Here is a 24567-nt window from a genome sequence, read left to right as displayed (position 1 = left end):
GGGAGACGCCTCAGGAACTCTCGTGTCATCTTTGCATACCTCCACAATGATATAATTTTTAATCTTAAACAAAATTTTGGGAGATTTCCCACGTACCACTAGAGAGAGCCCAAGTACCACTAGTGGTACGCGTACCACTGTTTGAGAACCACTGGCTTAGACTACATTTACCCCATGTGTGCACACTAGCATTACATAATCCATCTGTGCTCCAGATATTGACTGCTTTTTTTTTGGATTCCCTGTCAACATGAACTGACACTGCTTCAATAATGGTGGGGCCCAGACTCTGGAGAGGCCAATCCATCAATGATAGTCCTTTTCCACTAGTACCTACTCAACTCAGCTCAGGTGGACTCAACTTTTTCTTTCATTAGGTAGTAGTACCTTGTACTAGTGTCTGTGAAGGTTCTCAGTCATCCAGGTCATCGTAGTCAAAGGATCTTGCAAAGAAAAGCGTCTGGACTTCTTTAAGTTACTTGAAGACGTTTCACCTCTCATCCAAGAAGCTTCTTCAGTTCTAAGGTCAAATGGTGGAGAGTCCCAGATATAAACCTAGTGGGAGTATCCCCCCACAGAGGGACAAAAAGACCCCCTGATGATCCTCTAATCGCCTGAGCCAAGGTGTGAAACTGGGTGTGGGTCCCAATCAGCCAGAGTTTCGGGTGTGTTCATTGTGAAACCTGGCCCCACCTTATCATGCGAATTCCTGAGGTCAGATGGCCCAGGATGTGAGTGGGCGTTAAGGCGTCTGGGAAGGGATCTCAAAACTGGATTATAGATGGCAGAGAGTTGGTGTCGTAAACCCCCGCCTCTGTTCAAAGATGGTCGCTCACAGTGGACATAGATGGCTTCTTTCACTCCTCTTTCAAACCATCTGTCCTCTCTGACCAAAATGTGAACATTGGTATCCTCAAAAGAGTGTCCTTTATCCTTAAGATGCAGATGGACTGCTGAGTCTTGTCCTGTGGAGGTGGCTCTTCTGTGTTGTGCCATGCGCTTGTGAAGTGGCTGTTTGGTCTCTCCAATGTAGAGGTCTGGGCATTCCTTGCTGCACTGTACAACATACACCACATTGTTAAGGATATCTTAAGGATAAAGGACACTCTTTCGAGGATGCCAATGTTCACATTTTGGACAGAGAGGACAGATGGTTTGAAAGAGGAGTGAAAGAAGCCATCTATGTCCACTGTGAGCGACCATCTTTGAACAGAGGCGGGGGTTTACGACACCAACTCTCTGCCATCTATAATCCAGTTTTGAGATCCCTTCCCAGACGCCTTAACGCCCACTCACATCCTGGGCCATCTGACCTCAGGAATTCGCATGATAAGGTGGGGCCAGGTTTCACAATGAACACACCCGAAACTCTGGCTGATTGGGACCCACACCCAGTTTCACACCTTGGCTCAGGCGATTAGAGGATCATCAGGGGGTCCTTTTGTCCCTCTGTGGGGGGATACTCCCACTAGGTTTATATCTGGGACTCTCCACCATTTGACCTTAGAACTGAAGAAGCTTCTCGGATGAGAGGTGAAACGTCTTCAAGTAACTTAAAGAAGTCCAGACGCTTTTCTTTGCAAGCTCCTTTGACTACCTTGTACTAGGTACCCTTTTAGTACCTCCTTGGCTGGACTTCCAAACGACCTTAGTCGACCCAAAAATGTGATGTGAACAGGCTACATGCCAATGATTGGTCAGTCACAGGACTCTTGGTTGCCTCATTATAACAACCCCATGCACATTAGGTTGTGCTCAGTTGTAATGGAAAACGGCTGAAACTGACTTGAGTAGGCACTAGGGGAAAAAAGGCTGGAGTGTTCCATTGTATGTTTTCCTATCAAGGTATGCTTTAGCAGTGTGTTTGGGATGCCATACTGAAAAATGAAGCTGCTATAAGTCAGACACTTTCCAGATGGTGTACCATTGCATGGTACATAAAAATCTGATGACAATTTTCTGCATTCATAATTCCATCCATTTTGACAAGATCCCCAACATACAGCCATCATCATATTTTACAGATGCCTGTAGACACTCATTGTTGTACCTCTCTCCTCTACATACTAAGGATGATTTGAACCAAATCATTTTCATTTGGACTCATCACTTCATAAGACCTGTTGCTACTGATTTTCAAACCAGTTTTCATGTAATTTGGCATAGATAACCCTTTTCTTCCCGTTTCCTTTTTTTTTTTTTTTTAATTTTAAGAATGGCTCCTTCATAGCCACCATTTCTGATTGCCATTTGTGATGAGGCTTCAGCAAACAGTAGGTGCATCCTCTGCCAAATATATCCCTCAGGTCCAGTGTTAATTCTTTATTAGATTTTTTTTTCTTGTTCAGCCACCTCTTTTGTTCTTCACTTGATTAGTTTTCCCTCAAATGTTTTAATGACACATGACATACCAGGTTGTGATATGCTAAATCTTCAAATACCAGCCCTTTGTAAATCAACGTGTTGGTTCCAAAATACTATTTTATTCCTGGCAAATTTATCTTTTGAATTTTTTGTCGAATCAGTTAAAGAAATGGATACAAATCATGTGTTCATGTAACATAGTAGTAGTTTAAAAAAAAAAAAAAAGGCTAAATACACCATTTCAAATTCCTTAGCTGTCCGCTGAAGTTGCTGCTTCATCCCTTGAGTTTTCATTGGTTAAATGATGTGTGTCATATTCACATGTGCGTGTTAGGTCAGCAGTCCCAAACCTTTTTTGCGCCACGGACCGGTTTAATGTCAGAAAATATTTTCATGGAAAGGCCTTTAAGGTGTCGCGGATAAATGCAACAAAATAAAATGATATCACCAAGACAAAAACTGTGGTATTTTGTAAATATAATAATAAATGCGAATTCACTGTGTAATTATTAACAGCGTCCTCTTGAAATGCGCCAACAACATTGAGAGCAACATCCTCCTCTCTGCCCCTTAATGCTCTCTGGTCGCTATGGTAACACGTAAATATTCCTTTCAAAATAGGACACAACTACAACACAGGAAAACTTGAGGTTACTCTATTCCGTAACCCCCGTCTCTCATAACATGAGTGAGGTGTCTCACTATGGGGAACGCTCTCTCAGCGTTGTCCTCAGAAGCCTCTATATCATTACTCCAGCCAGTATTGGCTGGCAGTCGTGACGCTTGCGTCAGGGAGGGGCCACCCTCCTCCCTATAAAAGGGTGTGACGCAGCATCACCCGTCATTCAAGATAAGCTCACCTCTTCCTCGCGTCGTGCAAGGAGGGTGATCTGTTGAGACACCTCACTCATGTTATCAGAGAACGGGGGTTACGGAATAGAGTAACCTCAAGTTCTCTTTCAAACATTCGTTTCGGTGTCTCACTATGGGGATATGAAGACTCCCGTATTGCCAGATAAGCCCATCTGAACGACTGACTGCCAATTTAGGAGGTCTTGTGGGGACCCACACTTAACACAGTGTGGGCTAGAGACGGTGCAGTGACATCCAACCTGTAAAACCTTGCAAAGGTCAAAGGTGAAGCCCAGCTCGCAGCTGCACATATCTCTTCTATAGAGACACCCCTAAAAAGGGCCCAAGAGGTTGCCATCCCTCTGGCAGAATGAGCACGAAGTCCCTCCGGGGTGGGGCAGACCCGCACTGGAATAAGCCTATTGGATCGCCTCAACAATCCAGTGGGAAATGCGTTGTTTGCTAACGGGCTTGCCAAGATGTGGTTTAGCCCAGGAAACAAACAGCTGATCCGACCTCCTGAAAGCCTTCGTTCTCTCTATATAGGTACATAAAGCCCTAACTGGACAGAGAGCATGTAGGCGCTCCTGTTCAGGGGAGGAGAAAGGAGGAGGGCAAAAAGCTTCCAGCTCCAATGGGATGCATTGGAGATAAGGATTTTTGGGCACAAAGGCCGGATTTGGCCTGAGTGTGACTCTAGAGTTATCCCGCGTGAATCGGGTGCACTCTTTGTGTATTGACAGCGCATGAATATCACTGACACGCTTCGCAGATGCGAGAGCCAGGAGCAATGCAGTCTTCAAAGACAGGATTTTTTATTTCCACCTGGTTTAGTGGTTCAAATGGTGGCTGTGAAACTGCCCCCAGCACCAGGGATAAATCCCATGTGGGAACGAGAGGTTTAGACACTGGGTGGAGCTGTCGTGCCCCTTTCATGAAACGGCAGACTAGCGGGTGATGGCTCACTGGGCCATCCACGAAGCCCACATGGCAGGCTGAAATGGCTGCTAGATATACTTGTCACAGAGCACTGAAAGGAGAGAGTGTGAGACTTTCCACACCATTCCTCAAATACCCTCCACTTGTTCTCATACAATGATCTTGTGGAGGGGGCTCTAGCACTCTGAATAGTGGCTATAACACCCTGGGGGAGTCCTGCCGTACTCAGATTCAACCTCTCACGGGCCAAGCCCACAGGGCGAGGCGCTCGGGGTGAGGGTGAAAAATCTCCCCCCTGGCTTGGGAGACTAGGTCTTGTCAGAGAGGGAGAGGCCAAGGTTCGCTCCACAAGAGGGGCATAATCTCCGCTAACCAATGGGACCTCATCCACCTTGGGGCGATCAATATCATTGTTAGCCCTCTCTCTCACTCTGGTTAGAGTGGGAGAGCATGTGGCCAGCTGTGAGCTAATGCGTCTACCCCTAGCGGAGCCTCCTGGTCCCTCAGGGAGAAATACAGTGGACACTGAGCATTCTCCCTCGAGGCAAACAGATCGACCTGTGGCTGGCCAAAGCGGGTCCAGATTTGGGTCACCACATGTGGGTGCAGGGTCCAGTCCCCGTACTGCGGGTTTCCCCTGGACATTAAGTCTGCTCCCAAGTTCAGAGCTCCTGGAATGTGAGTAGCTCTCAGTGACAACAGAATGATGCTGCTCCACATGATCAGTCTGCGAGCCAGCATGTGCAAAGGACGGGAACGTAACCCGCCCTGTCTGTTGATGTACGCCACAACAGTGGTGTTGTCTGTTCTGATCAGAACATGGTGGTTTCTCAACAGGGGAAGGAAGTGTCTCAGTGCTAGAAATGCTAGCAACATAAATTGGCTAGCAATTCTAGCCACCCCTCCGTTGTGAGTCAGCGCAGTCTGCTGTCACTCTGATATAGCGGTGGGTATGGTTCTTTCGATTCAGTCTCAGTGATGCAACCCATTGCTGAAATTCCCTCATATGCAGTCTGCCTAGTGGAATGACTGCCAGTGAAGACGCCATTAATCTCAGCATCTGCAGGCATTTTCTGAATGGGAGATATCTTCCCAACTGAAAAATGCCGGCATGTGATAGCATTTTTTTTACTCTGTCCACAGAGAGACACGCTCTGTACGAGGCGGAGTTTAGCGCTATTCCTATGAAAGAGATGGCCTGAGCTGGCTGCAGGACACTCTTTTGGTAGTTTATGGTGAAACCCAGAGCCATTAGATGATCCACTGTCAACCTGGTGTGTTCTCTTCCCATTATTTCTGACTCTGGTAGCAGCAGCCAATCGTCTATGTATGTTGCTATGCGGATGCCCCGCCTCTTCAGTGGGGCTATGGCTGCCTCTGTGCATTTCACAAATACCCGAGGGCTCAGTGAGAGACCAAACGACAGGACCTGGTACTCGTACATTCTGCCCTGAAACGCAAAGCGCAGGAATTTTCTGTGAGGCGGGTAAATAGGGATGTGAAAATATGCGTCCTTCAGATCTATTGATGTAAACCAATCGCCTGGGCGCACTACATGCAGCAGAGTGGTGGTCGTCAACATCCTGAATTTGTATGACCTCAGATGCTGATTCAGATTCAGAGCCCGTAGGTCCAGTATTGGACACAGTCCCCCTCCCTTCTTGGGCACGAGAAAATACTTTGAGTAAAAGCCGCATTGGCTCTGCTCCTGGGGTATTTCTCGTACTGCTCCCTTTGATAGCAAGGTAGTTATTTCTTCTTGCAGGATCCTGGCTGATTCGCCTTTTGCAAGAGAGAAAATCACTTTGTGAAATCTGGGAGGGGTGGTTGCGAATTGCAAACGATAGCCTCGCTCTAATGTCCTCACAACCCATTCTGGCGCAGCGAGAGCTCGCCATCTCTCTATTCTTGCTGACAGCGGCCCCAAAGACAGGCACTCCACAGTAGACGGAGCTCTGGCTCCCTCTTGTGGCGGAAACTGGTCCTTCGGGCCAGACCCGACTGCGCATGCGCGGGCGGCCTGCGCTTGACCAGCGCTTATGGGGCCGGACACCACTGAGGGAATCAACCCCGGTGGTGTCTGGGTGCGTGGGGGCATTATGTTTTTCAACATACTTTCTGTGTTTTTCACACATTTTTCCCGTGCCCTTGGCAACATGCCTGGATGCAACGGGTGAGTTTTTAATAAACAGTGTGTTTTGTGAGACTGACATGCTTGATTCAGCTGAACAGTGTCTCGTCGTCTCTTTGTTGAAATGCGCTCTGTGGGATCCAACTCGAGTCCCAGGCGCTGAAAGGTGGAGGCAGAACACACTTCTCGGAACGGGCTCCGGAACTGAGCCCTGGAGTGAACTTGGAGCCCGGGCTGGTCCGGCTCCGATCTCCCCGTGGGGGATGTTAGGCAGTCCGCTTCTTCTTGCGGTCCGACTGCTTGGCTGGTGGTGGGGCACCCCGAGCGGCAGCAGGCGGGACGTGTTTCCTGGGCCAGTGGTCTTAGGGTTCTGTGATCCTAGGGGACCCTGGGCCGCGACCTGCGGGGCTGGGCGGCAAGGGATTTTAAATGTCGGCACGCCGGCTGGATGGCTGGACGGCTGGTGACCTGAGCGAACGTGCGGCGACTGGGTGGAGGCGGGGGCGCAGCCTGGGTCTTCCTAGGGAGACACAGCTGCAGGGCCTCTCCCTCTTTCTTTTTCTCCTCGCACCGTCTTTGCATGGTGGCAACGGCGGTCCCGAAAAGCCCAGCGGGGTCGATGCTTTCGTCCAGAATGTCACGTTTTTCTCTGTCCGAAAGCCCCGACAAGTTCAGCCATCTTGCCCTCTCCTGTAGGACGATGATGCTGAGGGCTCTGCTTGCCGCTTGTACTGCTGCTCTAGTGAGGTGGAGACACTGGTTTGGATGGAGATGAGAAGCCACCAGATTCTCCACTGTGGGAATTTGGTAGATGCCCTTCTCTTTCATTCCAGCGCAGTCAAGCGCCACCGCTCCCTGCACGGGGTTGGGTGACGAAAATGGCTTTGCCCAGCAGCGTGTGACCTCGTCCACGCATTCGGGGAAAAGCGGCAGTACCTGCTTAGTAGTGCGCTTTGCTTTGGGGAGCCTTTTACCCTCGTATCGTGAGGTGGAGGTCTCTGTTGTCACCGCGGGCCATGGGATTGCCAGCCTTTCAGCTGCCCGTTTTGCAACGTCAAATAGCTCCATGCCGCGGGACTGTGTGCCGGGGTTATCACAATCGGCCCCTTGTGTCGCAGAATTCCGACCAGAGGGGGCAAAGATGTCGTCATCCTCGTCCGAGACGAGATGTTCCGACGCTCCCTCAGAGGATTCGCTGAGTAGCTCGTCATTAGCCTCGAGGGAATCAGACAACATAGCTTCGCAGCTGACCTCGGCATCATCCACCAGCGGGAGGACGATATCCATCTCGTCGCCCCAGCTGGTGCCTGGTGTGGCGGACTCAGTGTGCTCCATCGGTGGGCCGATTGGAGACAGCATTGGGTCCTTCTTCGACAGGCTAGCCTTCGGCGAAGGCTTTTTAGGGTGAAGCGAGCGCAGTGTTCGCATATACCCGGTGTGGAAATAGCCGCTTGGGCGTGTTGCAGCCCGAGGCACATCACACACACGTCATGTGTATCTGAACCTGAGGTTTTGCAACCGCAGGGGCAAATTCTGGGCAGCGGTTTGCAGTCTGCCATATTAAGGAAGCTTGGTGTAGCTAGCTTGGGAGCTGGACGGCTAACGCTGATCTTTTTTCTTTTCTTCTCTCGGTCGGGTAGCTATGGTGAGCTAGTATGACCTAGCTAGTGTGGTGGCTAGCGCTTGTGCTACTTGGCTTGGTGACCGTATGTAGCAAAGACAGTTAGCTTGGTCAGCTAACTGTTGTGCTAGATGCATGGTGGCAGCTAACACACTCTCCGACCTGGCTCTGTGGTGAAGAGCAGGCGACTCGAAACGCGAGCCGTGCTGGCGCCCGATGACCAAGGTGTTAGCTTGCTCGTGTGGACAGTTAAGCTAGCACTCACGTTCACAGTCAGGAGAGATGAGGTTTCTAAGAAGCGAGAAGAGGAAATTGAAATTGAATGACGGGTGACGCTGCGTCACACCCTTTTATAGGGAGGAGGGTGGCCCCTCCCTGACGCAAGCATCACGACTGCCAGCCAATACTGGCTGGAGTAATGATATAGAGGCTTCTGAGGACAACGCTGAGAGAGCGTTCCCCATAGTGAGACACCGAAACGAATGTTTGAAAGAGAACATCCAGGGAAACCGAGTTAATGATAAAAAACCTGAAAAACATCAATTTCACACCCGAGCCTCAACTCTGTGGCCCGGTACCAAAGGACTCCGGTCTGTGGCCTGGGAGTTGGGGACCGCTGTGTTAGGTGATTTAATGAAACAAATCGTTTGAGAAAGGCCAGGTACGAGGACTGAGTGGATGAGTGGAAATGAGTGAAAAAGCAGCTAAGTCCAATGAAAACCCTGGAGAACTATTTGTATCAGGTGACATGGCTAAAGGCCAAACCAGATAAACAGATTCAATTGCAGATACAAACAGAGGCACTGGTAAATGTGATTACAAGACTTTATTTACAAACAGAGAAGTACAACTATAACGTGACTATGAAATGTGAACTATGATGCTACGTGAACTATGAGATGTACATGATATTCTAAGAAGTAGAGTAGCAAATATGACCTTTACAATAACACCGAATACTAGGAAACTTTATACACACGAATCCTGTGGTGTGGGGAAAAGGGAAGTCAGGCCGGGGAGCGAAACCAACAGTCTTTGAGTCACCGTAATGAGAGGAGACAGTGTTCAGAAGGTAATCAGGTCAGGTGAGAGCAAACACGGACAAGTTCTATCTTACTTATTGCAGGTGGGCGGTGAGATGGTGAAGGTTACAGCCGGTGATGATCTCCAGTAACTGTGGCAGGGAGGCAGGCAGGCAGGTGAAGTAAGCATGAGCTGTGGCAGAAGAGCTGCCAAGAAAACCAAGGTCCAAATGAAGGTGAGTATTGTCAGAGTTAGAGCGTGGAGATCGGATGGATGACTGCAAGCAGAGAAGTACAAGGTGAGCAGAGAATATTGCTATCAACAGCATCACGAGAACTGTGATGTCCTACACTAACAGAGGTTAGGTGAAGATCTGGCGAAGAGTAGTTGCGAGCCCTGGTCCTGAGTGCTGGCAGCTTAAATGCCAACAGGTGTAGACTGCATACTTGAATGTGGTGACTCCGCCCAGAGGTTGAACCACCGGCTCTATGGAAAAAACCCTGCACTCCCCCAGACTATAACACCAGGGGCACTCAAAAATATAAGAAAGTCTGGCTTTTTGAAAGCAACATTAAAAGAAATGAGAGGTGACTCAAGACTTTTGCACTTCATTGTATGAAAAGCTTTTGTGTGTTTGCTAAGGTGGCAGTTTATTAAAAATTGTTCCACTTTATTCATTCAATTTGGGTGTAACACTCTCTGTGTCATGCAGTGACTGTGTGCAACAAGAAGGTGGACCCAAATGCAGGACTCCAGAGACAAAGTGAAAACTCAAAAAACAGCTTTATTGCTGGAATTCACAAAAAATACAAAACTGGCATGCCACATATGAACCAGGAACAAGGAAGAAACATAATGGAGGAAACAAGACAGAATCAGGGCGGAGGGGACGCACCTGGAGAACACAGATGAACATAATCTTATTGATGAGGAGCAGAAAGCAAAACTGAGCACCACACACACAAGACAAGGGGCTATCACAATGAAACAGAAATCTAGCACTGAGGTACAGGGACACTCTCAGAGACATAGACCAAAAGGAAGTAAAACATGGAGACATAACTGAGTGGGGAAACAAGACAAACTAAACAGGGCACAGAGAGACCACACAAACACAAGGACACAGAAGGGAACTAACGCAAACAAACAAGAAAGCAAGAAGTAAATATAAACTCAGAAACACTAAAAAACCACACCATACTCAACAACTCAAACATGAAATGAATCTTCATTTCAAAGAAATATATCATACGTACAGAACAAATTCAAAATACCGAGTCGAAGACACAGGATCATGATTCTTTGAAGAAGAGGCTGGCTTTGCATAAGATCGACAGGCTGTTAACTGTTGGTTTCTCAGGTTGTGAACTGTATTTGTTTTTACTAGGACTTGCAAGGATGTACACTCCAAAAATTGAGGATTACAATCAACAAGTAATACCAAGAATACCATAGACATTTAGATTTAGCTTACTTGCTTGAGACTTAAGAATAGATCACTGTACAAAAGGTTACAAGGGCTCAGACTTCAAGTCTGAAGGGTGGACATGGTATAATTTATGTTTCATTCTGTTTGTTTCTTTTCTGTATCCAAGCTTGAGCAGTTGGTGCATGTTTGTCATTGTTTTCCTCCTCTATTCTGTTTCCTTCTATTCCCCAGACACCCCCTCTCCCCAATGGGTCTCAGCAGGAGGTCTTGTCAACTGTGAAGCTTTGTCTGCCCTTTTCTAATCTTTCTTTCTTCTACACAAGCCTCTGCATTTTCACTATTTCCCCTATGTCCCTGCTACTTTTCAGGAGGTGGTCATGTTTTACTCTTTGACTGTGCTGTCAACCTTATTAATGGAAGCCCCTACTCATCTTGTTTCCCATGGTCCTCAGTACAACTCAAGTAAACATAAATAGCATACTGTAGGAGCCGCTTTCATATAGGAGCCAGCTAACATTTGACACTGAAAAATTTATTTACTTCAGTCAGCATTTCATAAGATTACAACATCTAGTTTGTGTACAAGAGTGTGGATCACTATTGGTTTATATGTCTTATGACACATTTAAACATTTCATGGAGAAATGTTTAAATGACAGATGTGGGTACCCAAGCCAGAGCACGACTCTGCCAAAGGACATTGTTGTTTTTCATCAGCAGGAGGCAGATGAAGGGTTGAGTAGGTGGTCCTACAGTGTGTTGTGACACATTTCCATCCACATTGTTGAAAGAAGTCGGCTATTTCCAGCCCAAACTGCCTCAAAATATGATCTCAGTTATTGGATCTCAGTGGAACACTCAGTGTGCCTTATGTGCGTTCACATATAAACTTAGAGCTGTTCATACTTCATGTAAAATATTTATTTTGTCTTACTTATATCCCAGCTCTTCCACGTTAGCCAAATGTAAAAACATGGGCCAATGTTGTACTAATGAACCCAGAGCAGATACCCCCAAGTATCTGCTCTGTAACTAAAGGTCCTAAAAGGCACAGTTTGGAAAGTCTCACCATCAGATGTCAATAGATTACAGACTAAAGTCAACCAAATTCTGTTTTCTTGCCCCTCCCAATTCAAGTGTATCATCCTAGCTACAGTGGCCACTGCGGGACAAACAATCACCATTCATCTATAGTGCGTTTAGGCTGTCAGTCTATTGTTTACCTCAGCTTGTGTCCACATCTATTTACTCTTGAGGAGGTAAATGGATGTGAAGTCAGTGAAGCTCACTTCTTTCTAGTGACAGGGATATTGAGCTGAGTTGTTGAATGTGGTGAAGTTTCTGTTGCGCTGCTGTTTTTGCCAGTGTTAGCCACTATTAGTGATACTAATATGATGTGAGAATATAATTAAACTGTTTATCAGAGGGAAAGTGTGATTTTTAGGACACTTGAGCCTGACATGAAAATGATAACAAATGTGAATGACATATTGAGAAAAAGATGAACATATATATGTACAAATGTTAAATTGTCATACAGTTTTAATGAGCTATTTTTACCTCAAATTTGTATTACCTTTTAAGAAATTCAGTCATTATTAAATATTTTACCACCACTACTTTTCATAATGTGACAATTCAGTCAGTTCATTCCATACCAATATGTGACCCTGCTTTGTTGGAAGGAAAATTTGATATCAAACACTGCATGTCTAAAGTGCTTAAATCTGACAAAAAAAAAAATATATATATCAATATCAAAACATAGTCCTAGAAGAGGTCTTATCAGGCTCTGAACAGAAACATGTGTGGAGTGCCCATGGGTGTAGAAAGGGATTACACGCACATGCTCCTACAGATAAAAAAAAAAAAAAAAAAAGTCCCCCTTACTTTAAATGTATTGAATGTCAATAACACTGACATTGACTGTTTAAAAATAAAACTAAACACTTGAGAGAAAATCAGTGATTCACCTTCGGTTATGGCTTGCAACACTCGTGTGCAACATGGATTATTTTTGCCTGTCACTTCATGAGAAACAATCATGTGCATTGCATGTGACTGTACAATTTATACATTCAGTTTAAAAAGAAACAAATGATCAAACACGCGAACTGCAAGTTAAATGCTGCCAAACTGTTCCTAAATGCTCTTTTACTGACAGCTTTACTGAATATAATGACAAGTACATAAAGTTGCTTCCTCTTGCATTATGTTTTAGACACTTTAAGTTACAGTTTTACTGTATGAGTCATATTTGCAGTTCTTCTGAACAAAAGATTAATTACTTAGCAGAACAAATTTAGTTATTGCAATACTGCCATAGCACAGTAATAGTGCCATTTCAGGCATAGTCATAATAAATGTAGGCTTTGGGGCAGACATTAAGGTGTATTGCTGCTTCCATATTACCTATGTTTAATCTATTGAATATTGTCAAAAACAGCCCCAGACACAGAAGGATATAAAAGCAAGGTCATTATATAAAAGAAGAGCTGCATAACGCTGCCTTCCCCCCAAACCTTTTTTTTTTTCCTTTTTTGCTGAATGGTTGACTGGGTGATCGTTTGCTCCCTCAGCACAATCACTCATCTAATGCTTCCATCACTTTTCCTTATTAAAAGTTTCCTTCATTCAGCATTAGCAAAAACCCTCATTTGCAGTTTGTGTCAATGCACTGTGGTGGTGATAAATGGCTGCTACATCTCTGGGTTAGTGCTGCAAAAGTAAAGACCTGGTTCACGATACACTCCCTAAGAAAACAGCTAACCTCTGAGACAGGCTTCATATGTAACTCTTGTCACACTGCTTTTGTAAAAAGTCCACCTTGCATTCTGTTTTACTGCAGAATCTGGCACAGATGAAAATGCCCTTTTTCCAATATTATGTGTGTCTGCCTGCTTAAATTACTGTTGTTTGAGAGTCTCTGAAATTATGCAAAATACACCAGTAACCAGTAATCCAAGCGAATGAAAGAAATACAAATAAAGTGGCAATAAAGAGATTAGTTAACATGGTTAAAACAGTGTACTATAGACACTGCATATGCTCTGTGTGAAGGGCTGCACCTTAACGCAGTGTGTGATCCACTGCAAAACCCTCAAGACAATCAGGTTTGCAAAAACCATCTAGGTAGGTATTTGAAACATGTCAAAGTGATGTGAATTGACCAACAATCAGATGTTTACGTACAGTAAGCTGATAAAATCTGCCAATCATCAATATCTAAACTCTTGAAACTCTTCATTCTCCTCTAGCTCTGTGAGCCTGTCATCTTTCTCTTTATTATAATCTTGTGGGACTCAACAGAAATTCGGCTCAAATACTGGAGTTGTTTCTCACTGTGACTGCAATTATCCCAAAGAAATATGAAAAAGGACTTAAAAAAAAAAAAGGAAAAAAATTAACAGCTTAAATATCTAATATCGTTATCTAGGAATTCACACCAGCAATTATTTTGGCAGGGAGCCCAAATGCAAACCTGAATACTCCAATTACATTAAGAACAAAGACAAAGGGGAAGAAACATCCACAAGCTTTCAACAGATAAACATGTGCTTCAAAGTTTACCTACTATAAATCTACAAGTGTCTCTGTGTTACGTGAGAAAGCCATATAAAGGGAATCAGAAATGCTTTGAATCTAATGACAAAGTATGTGTCATATATTCTGTTTTTACACTTGTTTTAACATTTGGTCTAGTAAGCAGACCCCGGACTTTTAATATCATTTGATTAGTTGGGAAAAATTAAGAAAAAAAAATTCTTCTAGCCACGGTTAAAATGTATTTAAAATTTTAATTCAACAACTATCGATTTTCAGCCTGAATATTATGCCTTGCCCATGAGTTAATGACTGGAATTTATCTCTTGAAATCATGATGATTAAAAAGGTTTTGATTAGTGTCTCCAAGCAAAGGATGAAGAATAAAAAAGATTCTTTTGCACCTGCAGACCTGTCTGTCTTACACACCACACACATAGTGCCACTGGATATTCTGAAACACCTGCTAGCTTTTTGATCACCGCTGTTTTCTAGTCACAGTGTATGGCATGTCAGAGGTCAAGTAGAGCTGTGTCTATGCATTCATTTATTCATCTGTTTAATTGTCCATCCATGTATTGTTTGCATGTCTGTGGGCTTTGAGAGAAAATACAGTACAGAAAACAATGAGATAAAAACACACCTGTATTGTGGCTGATACAAAAGTGCAAAAATACACAGTTTCCAGAAAGCAAGTAAACAACAGAAAGCACAGGAGCCAGCGAGTAAGATCAAAAACACAGCAAGAAATGAGACTTACATAAGCAAATGTAATCAGATACTTTGACAAAGGGAAACCTGGACTATAAATACATGAGGGCTGATTGAAGAATAAGAACCAGAAGGGAAACAAGATACAGGTGCATGTGAAATATACATCCATCCATCCATCTAAATACTAAAACACAGAAACAAAAAGACTCTATACATGAGGCAGAGGAAGACAGGGGAGAATTATACAGGGAGCAAATCCCTCGAGTTTGATGATTTAGTCTTGTAGCTTTAGCATTTTGATGACATCCTAGAGCACCAAAGTGAAATGCACCCCCCCCCTAAAAAAAAAAAAAAAAGGAACATGTTTTCCTCTTTTTTTTTTTTTTTTTTGTGGACACAGTCTGATGGCTGGACTTTAGGATTTTCAACAATTAAAATTAAACATTATCCAGTCTTGGAACTCATTCAAATGTGAGAAGAGCCTTTGTGTTCAGTGGTTGTTGTAATGGATCTCTAGTGGGTGCCATTTTTTTTTTTGATTTTGTTGAATCACTGACCTTAACACCGACCTGTAGCTAAAGTCACCGAGGCAAGTGAGGCCTCCAGTTCTTTAGTTCTTGTTCTGGGTTCTTTTCTGACCTCCAGTGAGTCATCAGTGTGCTATTTGAGTCATTTTGCCAGGCTAGCCACTCCAGGGAAGGTTCACTACTGTTCCAAGTTTTCCCCATTTGTGGATAATGGCTCTCTCTGGATCACTGCAGTCCCAGTGACTTAGACTAACTTGGGTTCTTTTTGTTAACATAAACATTTGTTTGACAATCCAAAACATGCAAGTGTGATAAATGTTAAAAATTAAGAAATCAGTAAGAAGGATAAATACTATTTTTTTCCTCCTCTGTAACCAAACCTACATCATTTTACTCAAATAATTTGTTAACACATTAACTCAGATTCAGTCATTTACAGAACACCTGGACTTATTTTGTAATTTTGGCTATAAAATTACAGAACAATCAGGCAGAGCCTGTTTTTCTGTCTGTCAGTATCTTGTTAATGTTTTCTGCTACCATGATAAACAGAATATCCCCGTAAAGCTTGTATTCTGTTCTTTCTAAAATCATGTGAATTTTGTCTGTAGCACAAACGATAGCTGGGTTATTATTACTTACATAGTGCTTCTAATATGCTTCTTCTGTCGCCAGGCCCAAGGTGCATGTACGGAAGTGATAAACAAAAGAAATTGCTTTAATCTGTCTGTTTTTGAAGAGATTAGTTATCTCCCAAAACTTAAATAACCCCAAGTACCTCAATTATAAGTGCTTATGCAGTGAGGTGGCTACAAACTACCTTTCTTGTGAGTCAGCCCTATTTTTTTTCTGCTTGTAAATTGTTTATCTGTCCAGCTCTGCAGTAGTCTGACTTAATTTTCCTACCTGCCTCATTATTTGACTTGTTCTCCTTCTTCCAGCATATTTATGTGTCTGTCTCCCTGCCTGCCTATTTACCTGCCAGACTGTCCATCTATCATTCACCATAAGTGTTTATGCTTTGCGCTGCAGTTTGACTCTCTTTGCAGTTAATGGCATGCATAAGTAACCCGCAGTTGATGTGGTTGTAGGCCATCCATCCATCATAAGCCTATTATACATTCAAGGCTCCAGCTGATCTGCAATGTCTCTCTCTTCCTACTCTCCTCTTCCCTGCCCACCTGTCATTCTCCCCCGGCCCTGTTCTATCACTGTCTCTCTGCATTTGTCTTTCATCTACCTCCCTTTTCTTTTAGTGTTGTCATTTCTCCCCCACATTGCACACACCTAGCTTAAAGAAAAGACAAAAAAAAAAGAATCTTGATAAAAGGATTGGATGCTTTGAATGACAGGCCCTATATACAAAAGAAATTCTAGTTAAATGACACATGTAACTCACTGCAAACTATGGTGAATGCTCCAATTTCAATACATCCATCTAGGCCATAATTACTCTGCTAATTCTGTTCTATATGGCTGCTGACACTCCCTTCACCTGAACTGTTGCTTTTAATATACAGTGAGGTACATGCATACCCTGATGAAATTCAGCCTTTAATTCATAGTTTGAACAAAAAGGCGTTGCGTTAACTGTTTGGGAATTATAGCCATCTTCATACTACAGGAAATAGTCAGGGCTGGATTTAAACCCGCCTGTAGCCTTTTGGCAAATGGGTCACCTGCTCAAGCAGGTGAGCTACAGTGGTGTCATTACCTGTGATCTTTAATTTAATACAAGCTTATAATTAGCATTTATTAAAGTTATATTTAGATGTTCAGGATCTTCATCAGTTTTCCCCTTCCTTTCAGGATTCTCAGTAATCAGCAGCAGTTTATTCATATTCTATCAGGTTATGGAGGGTTAAAATAAAACCCCAGGGCAAAGAACCCCTCCTGAGCTTCCACTATCTTACATGCAGGTTCATAAAAGGACTGAGGCGTCACAAGTTTGCCACAAGTAAGTTTCAAAGGACATATTTAAAATTTTACCGAACAGGAAAACTCCTAGCAACCACACAACACAGAGCTCAGTGGCCAAATGTCAAGGAGCACTTGGTGCAGAGGCTAGATGTGCAATTTCACTAATGAGCAGAATGCTGTTCAGGTGTTGCAGAACTCTTTCAACAAGAGGCAAAAGGGTTAGTGTACCCAACAATGATAGAGTGGCCCTTTTACATCATATACCATTTGATATCTTCTTAACATGGTATAAACCAGTGCTGCTTTATATGACCATAAGAAATGTTGGTTTTTAAAGTTAGAGAAGAGAGTGAACAGGGAAAAGCAAATACATAGAATGGCATGAAGGAGTGAGAGCATGTTCAGACTGTACAAAAGCAATATCTTGTCATGTATCACACAGTAAAGATTGTGATGATAAGGATTTACATGTCGTTGTACTGTCTAAAGCATAGAAACAGATCTTCCATAGCAATTTATGTTAAAAAGCAAGAGGAAAGCAAACAAAGTGTCTTCAGGTTATTGCAAATTTACCATGTGCAAGTAGCAAATTTATCATAAAACACATTGTTATCTCATCAGATTGTTTGGCTCAAGCTGCACAATATATTCATTTCACCAGTGTCATTATCTCTCTGCTGCTGCTGCTGACTTTATCCCCCCATCCCTTTTTTCTTTTTTGTTCTGTTCCTTATCCTCTCAGAGTGATTAACAGTCACAATATGTCAGGTTTTAATTAATCACAGGCCCTATAATGAATCCCTGTTGCTGTGTGCATCTGTTTTCTGAGTGTGTGCGAGCGACTGTGGACACATGCATGCATACATACATGTATTTACAGGTATGCAGAGGTGCAGAGCTCTGGCTTCAGCCAGGGATTGAATGAGTCACATTCGGTCATTGAGTGCTCTCACTTATGGAATGAAACCATTTGACAGAAAAGCCATTTAACACATAAAGAAGATTTGGTATATGTGACAAAGTACTGTGAAACCTAATGGGCAATTAATGTCTAATGTCGAGGCAGGAGCAAGGAATATCATAAATGAACATTCATTTTTTCCTCCTTGCACACAAGGTACTTAAATTCTGTCTGCAGAAATAAAGTGTTTGTTTCCACGAGACTGTTTTCTTTAGCCTCAGGCAATTACCTTGAGAGAATGAAAACTGTATGAGGTGAATACATTGGGAGAGAAAAAAAAAGAATTATGTTTTTTCATATCTTTGTCAGAAATGAAACCATAGTCATCAGTTATTCATTTGACTGAGAGGGTAAAAATGACACCCGGTTATCACAAATGGTTTTCTTCAGCTTGTTACTTAAACAAGCCCCCTTTTTCACAGAAAAAAGCTGAGATAACCGTTTATATCTTAGGAACTTGCTTATGATAACACAATGAAAAAACTGATATTTTAGTAGGTTGCAATGAAAATACATTTCATTAATTGAACTGAATCAGCTCTACATACAAACCCAGTGTAATGATGCAATATTTGTCATAATCTTGAACCACACATTAAAAGTCCTGGTGCAGTTGGGTGTGATTAAAAAAAAGAGAGTGAAAAGTCATTTGGCAATAGTCCGTTTTTAAACAGGTATGAAGACACAAAGATATGAGTGTTTTTGAGTGCTGTGGTCCCATATAAGGGTGATGAGCTGTCATGGTTAAAAAAAGACAGTACAAAAATGCTATGTTTATTAATCAAATAGTAATTGAATAGATAAAGAAAAAATATAAAACTATAGAATTATTGGCAAAAACAAAGAGCAATAAATAACTGGTCTTAGAGCAACATCCTCTCTTGCACTACTACTCAGTCACGAGGATAGGCGTATTAATCCCAAACAGAAATAACACAATAAAAAAGTATGTATATAGCCATATATATTTACGCTTATATATGCCCATATGTATAGTCAGTGGCAATAGTCCAGTCCTGTTCTCGCACTGTTCCTGTGTTGTATTTCCATACTGTTCAGGACATATTAATGCCAATGTGTCTTCCCTATCCCTGATTATCATCTGATACTCAGCAAACATAAGAAAACCATAAAAACAAACAAACAAAACCCACCAAAACTTTAAACTCTGTCTAATTAAGTGGCCAACTCCTAAAATCAAATTAAAACTGATAAATGATCAATAATGAAAAAACATCAAAGCTAACTTTGCCTACCATCAAAGTGCCAGGCAGCTCCTACCGCCTGTGACTGTGGCTGCATCTCCATATTATTCAATGCTCACTGCTTGACTGTGTTTGTGACAATAACCCAAACATTCTTACAGGCATTTAGGTAAGGTCAAAGCAGGGCAAACCCTTTACCATTGCTTTTCCTGGTACTTTAGCCATTTTCAAGACTCTGCTCAATCTGCAATCTTTGCATCTCATCCTGATAGAGCTGTCTTTTCATCACTGTTATCCCCTGCCTCCTCCCACCATGCTGCCTGACTCTGAAGAATCTCTGGGTGATATCTGCCATCTGGAGTCTGATCTTTTTATCATTGCCCCACCTGGTTTTGAAACTCCAGCTGCATCCTGCCCCATCTGCAGACGTCAATGCCTTACTGAGAAGGGAATCGAACATTCGCCAAGTCTGGGTCTCTCCCAACTCAGGGACATGACAAACAACCTGGGAGCCTGATCTGTATTCAACCTGGGAAATTTGCTTCTCTAACATCAAACACTAGACGTGAGTGTACTATAAAGTCTTCTCCATTACTATATCTAGTACTACCTAACATTTCTACTACAGAATTTGCAGTAAATTTGGGGTTTGACTGAAAATGCACAGCCTAACGGCTGCTATCCAAGTAGTGTTGAAATACATGCTACGGTCAGAGAATTGTCAAGTGGCAGATGGTATGTATAGACAACTACTCTTCAAACCAAAAAAATGCAACACACGCTCAAACTGTGCATGTATTGGATTTAAAACACAAACAAACAGACAAACAAACAACAAAAAACAAACAAACAAAAAAGATTTGTCAGTAGCATTAGGAAAGCCAATGAAAACCTAGCATATGCCCCCACCACTTGCCCCTCTAATCAACTAACCTATATTACAATTGATAGGAACTGAAAGAAGGCCTGTCTCAAGATGCAACTGATGTGTTGATGTATTATGTTCTTGTCTTACCAAAACCCACCAGTTTTACTGGTCTCCAAGCTGCCAAAATATATCAGTGAAGATGCATGGATTTGACAATTGAACCACTTCAGCTGCATTTCAGATATTTATGCATCTTCAAGAAGTTAATTTCATGCTGAGTAAAAATCAAATGTATTCCATCTTAATGTTTGCTGTTAGTTAGTGATGTATGAAAGGATATTGAGCTCATATCATATTCAAGCCCAGAAACTCCATCCCCATCCAATCACTAATGAAAAACTAATAAACGTCATTGATTCCATTATTTGATTGATTTTCTCTCTCTTTGTCAGAGAGAGTAGCTTGCTATTGTTGGTTATATAGGTGCAGTATTCCACCCTGGAGGAATAACATAGTAGCTTAATTCATGCTTTGATTTTTATAATGATTTTCTGTCTTTGTTCCTACATTGTATCTGACTTATTATTTATCTCTTTCTGTGTACCCGTTCCTTATCCAACCAGTTAATCCTGCCGGCAATATGTTACTTTCCTCCAGAAGGAAAAAAGCAGGTAGCTTTATCTAATCCATGATTTCCCAGGTGACTCCCAACGTGCCGTTCCTTTTAGATAAATTCATTCTGCTATCTAGCCAAATCTCTTTCCACACTACTACTAATGAGCCAAGCTCTAAGTATGAGGTTGCTTCTAAATGAGCTAAAATAAAGCTCAAACACAGATGGGGAGTTATCACAACCTATTATCCCAGCCAGAGCTGTGTGTTTGTATGTGTGTGTTGTCAAATTAGATGTTCAGTGTGTGTTATGTTGAGGATAGAAACTATGGGGTGTAAGTGCACTACAGTACATCCATTATAATTTCCCACTGAATATCTCAAAAGGCTCAAGTCCCTTAATCCCCCTTGATGAGGGATAAGATAACTCCATTATTCTGAGAGTTACACATTCTTTTACCTGCACCAAAAGACCCTTGGAAAGTGCTTTATCAACTTAGAACAGGTTGCTGGAGAAAAACATTCAATTATTTCAAGACCTCAGTGGGGGGAACAGTCTGTTTCTTTAGAAGCACAAGTTCTTAACGTTCCAGAGAGGTCAGTCTTGATGTTTATTGTTCTTTCACTTGAATAGAAATGGTCTGAGACTGGCAAAGGACAAATAGAAAGTTTAAAAGGGTAGAGACAATTGATAAAAAGACAGTGACAGGCCAATGTATGGAAGTAAGCCAGACAACAGAAAAACAACTTGTCAGCCTAATGTAATGTAATGCAGCTACAGTATATTAGTGTGTGCCAAAGTATCTGTATTTGTGGAAAATGTTGTTGGAATAAACTTTCACTATGCTTTCCATGGGTTTTCCTTAACCATAGTAGAGATAGTTCAAGCCATAAAATGACTTTTGACCATAAAGGAGGAAAATGATCCCAAAGGACCACCGGCTCAAAGAAGTCATTGATTTCTGCTCTGCAAACCAGAATGTAGATGAAATATCTTCATATAAATGATGCTCGAATGTTACAATTTAAATAAATTTTCACATAACGGTGCTTTTCAGGGCCAAAACAAAAAGTCTTAGCACCATACCTTTTTTAACCCTTTAAGACCTACCATAGAACCAAGTCTGCCAGAGCTTTATATTATATTTTTATATGCTGTGGAGCCATTTTTGGGTACATTTCAAGTTGCTGTACATCAATACAACCATTACAGCCTAAATTTTAATAATATGTATGCATTAAGTGCATAGTAATTACATAAATTGCAAAAAAGTGCAATAAACTACAAAAAAATTGAAAATTGTTTTTGTTTTTTTAACATATATTTCTAGTTAGAGAAATTTAAGAGGCTTATCCCTCAAAACTGTAAATACAAAAAAGTTGCACAAAATAGTTTCCCACCACAGGAAATTTATTTTGAGTGTCTTCATAGTTTTATTTTTGAAATACACCAATTTTTATATACTGCAGGAAAAACGAAAATAAATATTATAATGCAAATTTGCAAAAAAGCAGCATATGCAATAAAATAAACTATTTCCAGCAGTGCAATATGAGTCTTAAGCATCCCAGAAATGATACAGAAAGTCATAAAGTCAAACATAACTTTTATAAACACCAGTATAGGCTCATGAGGCTCTGATGGTCAAAAACTACATTTCCGCGAAAATGACGTCACTTCCGGTTTCGGGCAGGAAATGGCGGACATGCGATAGTTCGCGCTGACGTCTATTTCAATGTAGGAAGTGTTATGAACAGCTGATCGGATCGGCAAAGCGTGTTTCTGGAATATTATGTTTTTGTTGCTGCAAGTGCTTTTTATGCAGTTTTTGCAAAGCTATATGTGGAAGGAAACTGTGACTTAGGACAAGCTGATGGCATAAGATGTAAGTACAACTCCTCCGGTTTCATATGCAAAAAAATTATTGCGCTAGCTCACGTGGTTGCAGTGCTACCGGGATTTAAAAACAGTTGCGCAAAACAGAGCGTGCCCGCTCTGACCGGTTTTAAAGGGTTAAATGTCACTGACAAAGAGCTCTTGAATATCACCCATCAGTGTCACCCATCATTTCTTCATAATTTGTTAGGAAAATGGGAAACAGGTGCAGCATTTTAGTCAACTTTGCACATATACATGTTAATACAATATATAAGACAAAAAGACTGTACAATTCACAAGCTTGAAAGTCAGTATTTAGTATGACCACCTATTCTTAAGCACAGAATCAATTCTTAGACAAACTTTCCTGCAATTTCTTTAAAAAGTCTTCAAAATAATTCTCAGGACTTCTTGAAGGACATCCCAAAGCTTTTATTTTCATGTTGGATGCTATTTGTTCTGTTCTCTGTCAGCTTGATCCCAAACAGCTGGGCCCTGGGGTGACCAATGCGTGAGTGACTGGTATTCCACTGTGAGCCTTTTGCTTTTACTGTATTAGCAGTATGTTTGGGATCATTGTCATGTGGAAACATTATGCTGCTGCCAATCAGATGCTTCTCAGATAATATCGCATGGTGGTAACAAAATCTTGTAAATTCTGCAATTTCATCAACTATAACAAGTTCCACTGGCTGGAATGAAGCCCCAAACCATGACAGCGCCTCCAGCGTGTTTTACAGATGGTGGTAGGCTCTCTCTGTCTTACTGTTGTGCCTCTTTCCTTTGTGCATCTGAACCAAAAGTTTAAAATTTGCATTTATCACTCTATAAGACCCATCGACACTGATTTTAAATGCAGTTTTTGAGTAACTTGGCATACCTTAGACTTTTTTCTCAGTTTTTTCTTACATACGAATGCCTTCTTTTCACCCACTCTTCCACCGAGACCATTTCTGACGAAGTGGACAAAGACGGACAACTGAAGGACATCTCTCAGGTCTTGTGTCAGATTTTTCCTATTTCTTACGGACATGACTTTCAGAAAATGTTCATCTGATACAGGTAGTTTGTTTTAGGACTGACAATTATTTTTTTTTGCCTTGGTTCCTCAGTTTTTTTAAGGACACACTGCACACCACACTGAGTTATGACAACTTTTTGCAGGATATTGCTGTGGAGGGGGAAAAAAATCATGTAGATTGAATTCTGGCAGGAAGACTTAGACAAAAATGAGTCTCACGTCCAGGCTGTCTATGATGTTGTACCTAGCTCACCTAACCTGAGCTGCTGGGGCTTGGCCATCACGTTCCCTTTGCAAGAAGAAAGGAACCCTTGAGAATATCCTGAGTTCCTGCCTGAAAGCTCTGGGAGAAGGCCGCTACCTCTGGTGATATAACCAGACTGTGGCTGAGAGGATGGGTGCCATCACCAGCTGCAGAAGGTCAAAACACACAAAGAACGCCATCACCTTCGTCAGAGCAAGAGAGAAGCCAAGAATAACATCTAAGGCACCTTCAGGGCATCTCACACACAACAGGACTGTTAGCTCTGAGTAGACCTTGACAGACAATTCAAGTTTTCCCAGGACACTGCCAAGAGCACCTTCAAAAAAGAAAGTTTCTAAAGACACGAGTTATCTGCAATGTGTCGACACAACCCTGGTTCATCTGGTGAATTTGGTACCTTTTTTTATGGTTGAATAATTTGTAGATTGGTGTTAAGTGGCTTAACAAAATAATTGTAATAATAATAATTAATTAATCTGAAAATGGACAGACATAAGGACACAACCGAGTGAAAAAGCACCCAAAACTTTGAAAGACTTTGGAGAACTATCGCTATAGCCTGAAGATTTATTGCTCAAGACAAACTTTCTTGTAAAAACAAAACAAATGAACAAACAAACAAAACAAGAAAGTTTGTCTCTTTGGAAGCATAAATACACAAAAGAAGTGTGGTTCAACACTTTTCCACAGCAC

General features: G+C 42.2%; 1 protein-coding gene and 1 pseudogene across 2 annotated transcripts in view; both read right to left on the bottom strand.

Annotated features, from left to right (window-relative positions):
- LOC146383541 (uncharacterized) overlaps positions 1–24567 on the bottom strand; it is a 138572-nt gene that overhangs the window by 89172 nt on the left and 24833 nt on the right. The window contains exon 3 of one of the 2 annotated variants that reach the window (XR_014800771.1): positions 8744–9207. The exons of the other annotated variant lie outside the window; for it this stretch is intronic. The gene's annotated coding sequence lies outside the window, so the exon portion shown is untranslated. Of the gene's footprint in view, positions 1–8743; positions 9208–24567 lie in introns of those variants that run through there. 2 annotated transcript variants of the gene reach the window in all.
- On the bottom strand, positions 3358–4875 carry LOC146383542 (uncharacterized; annotated as a pseudogene).

This window comes from Perissodus microlepis, chromosome 7 (genome assembly GCF_051167445.1).
Source record: "Perissodus microlepis isolate ML-2025 ecotype Zambia chromosome 7, ASM5116744v1, whole genome shotgun sequence".
In the NCBI taxonomy this organism is placed as follows: domain Eukaryota; kingdom Metazoa; phylum Chordata; class Actinopteri; order Cichliformes; family Cichlidae; genus Perissodus; species Perissodus microlepis.
This window is presented reverse-complemented; position numbering and strand designations above follow the sequence as displayed.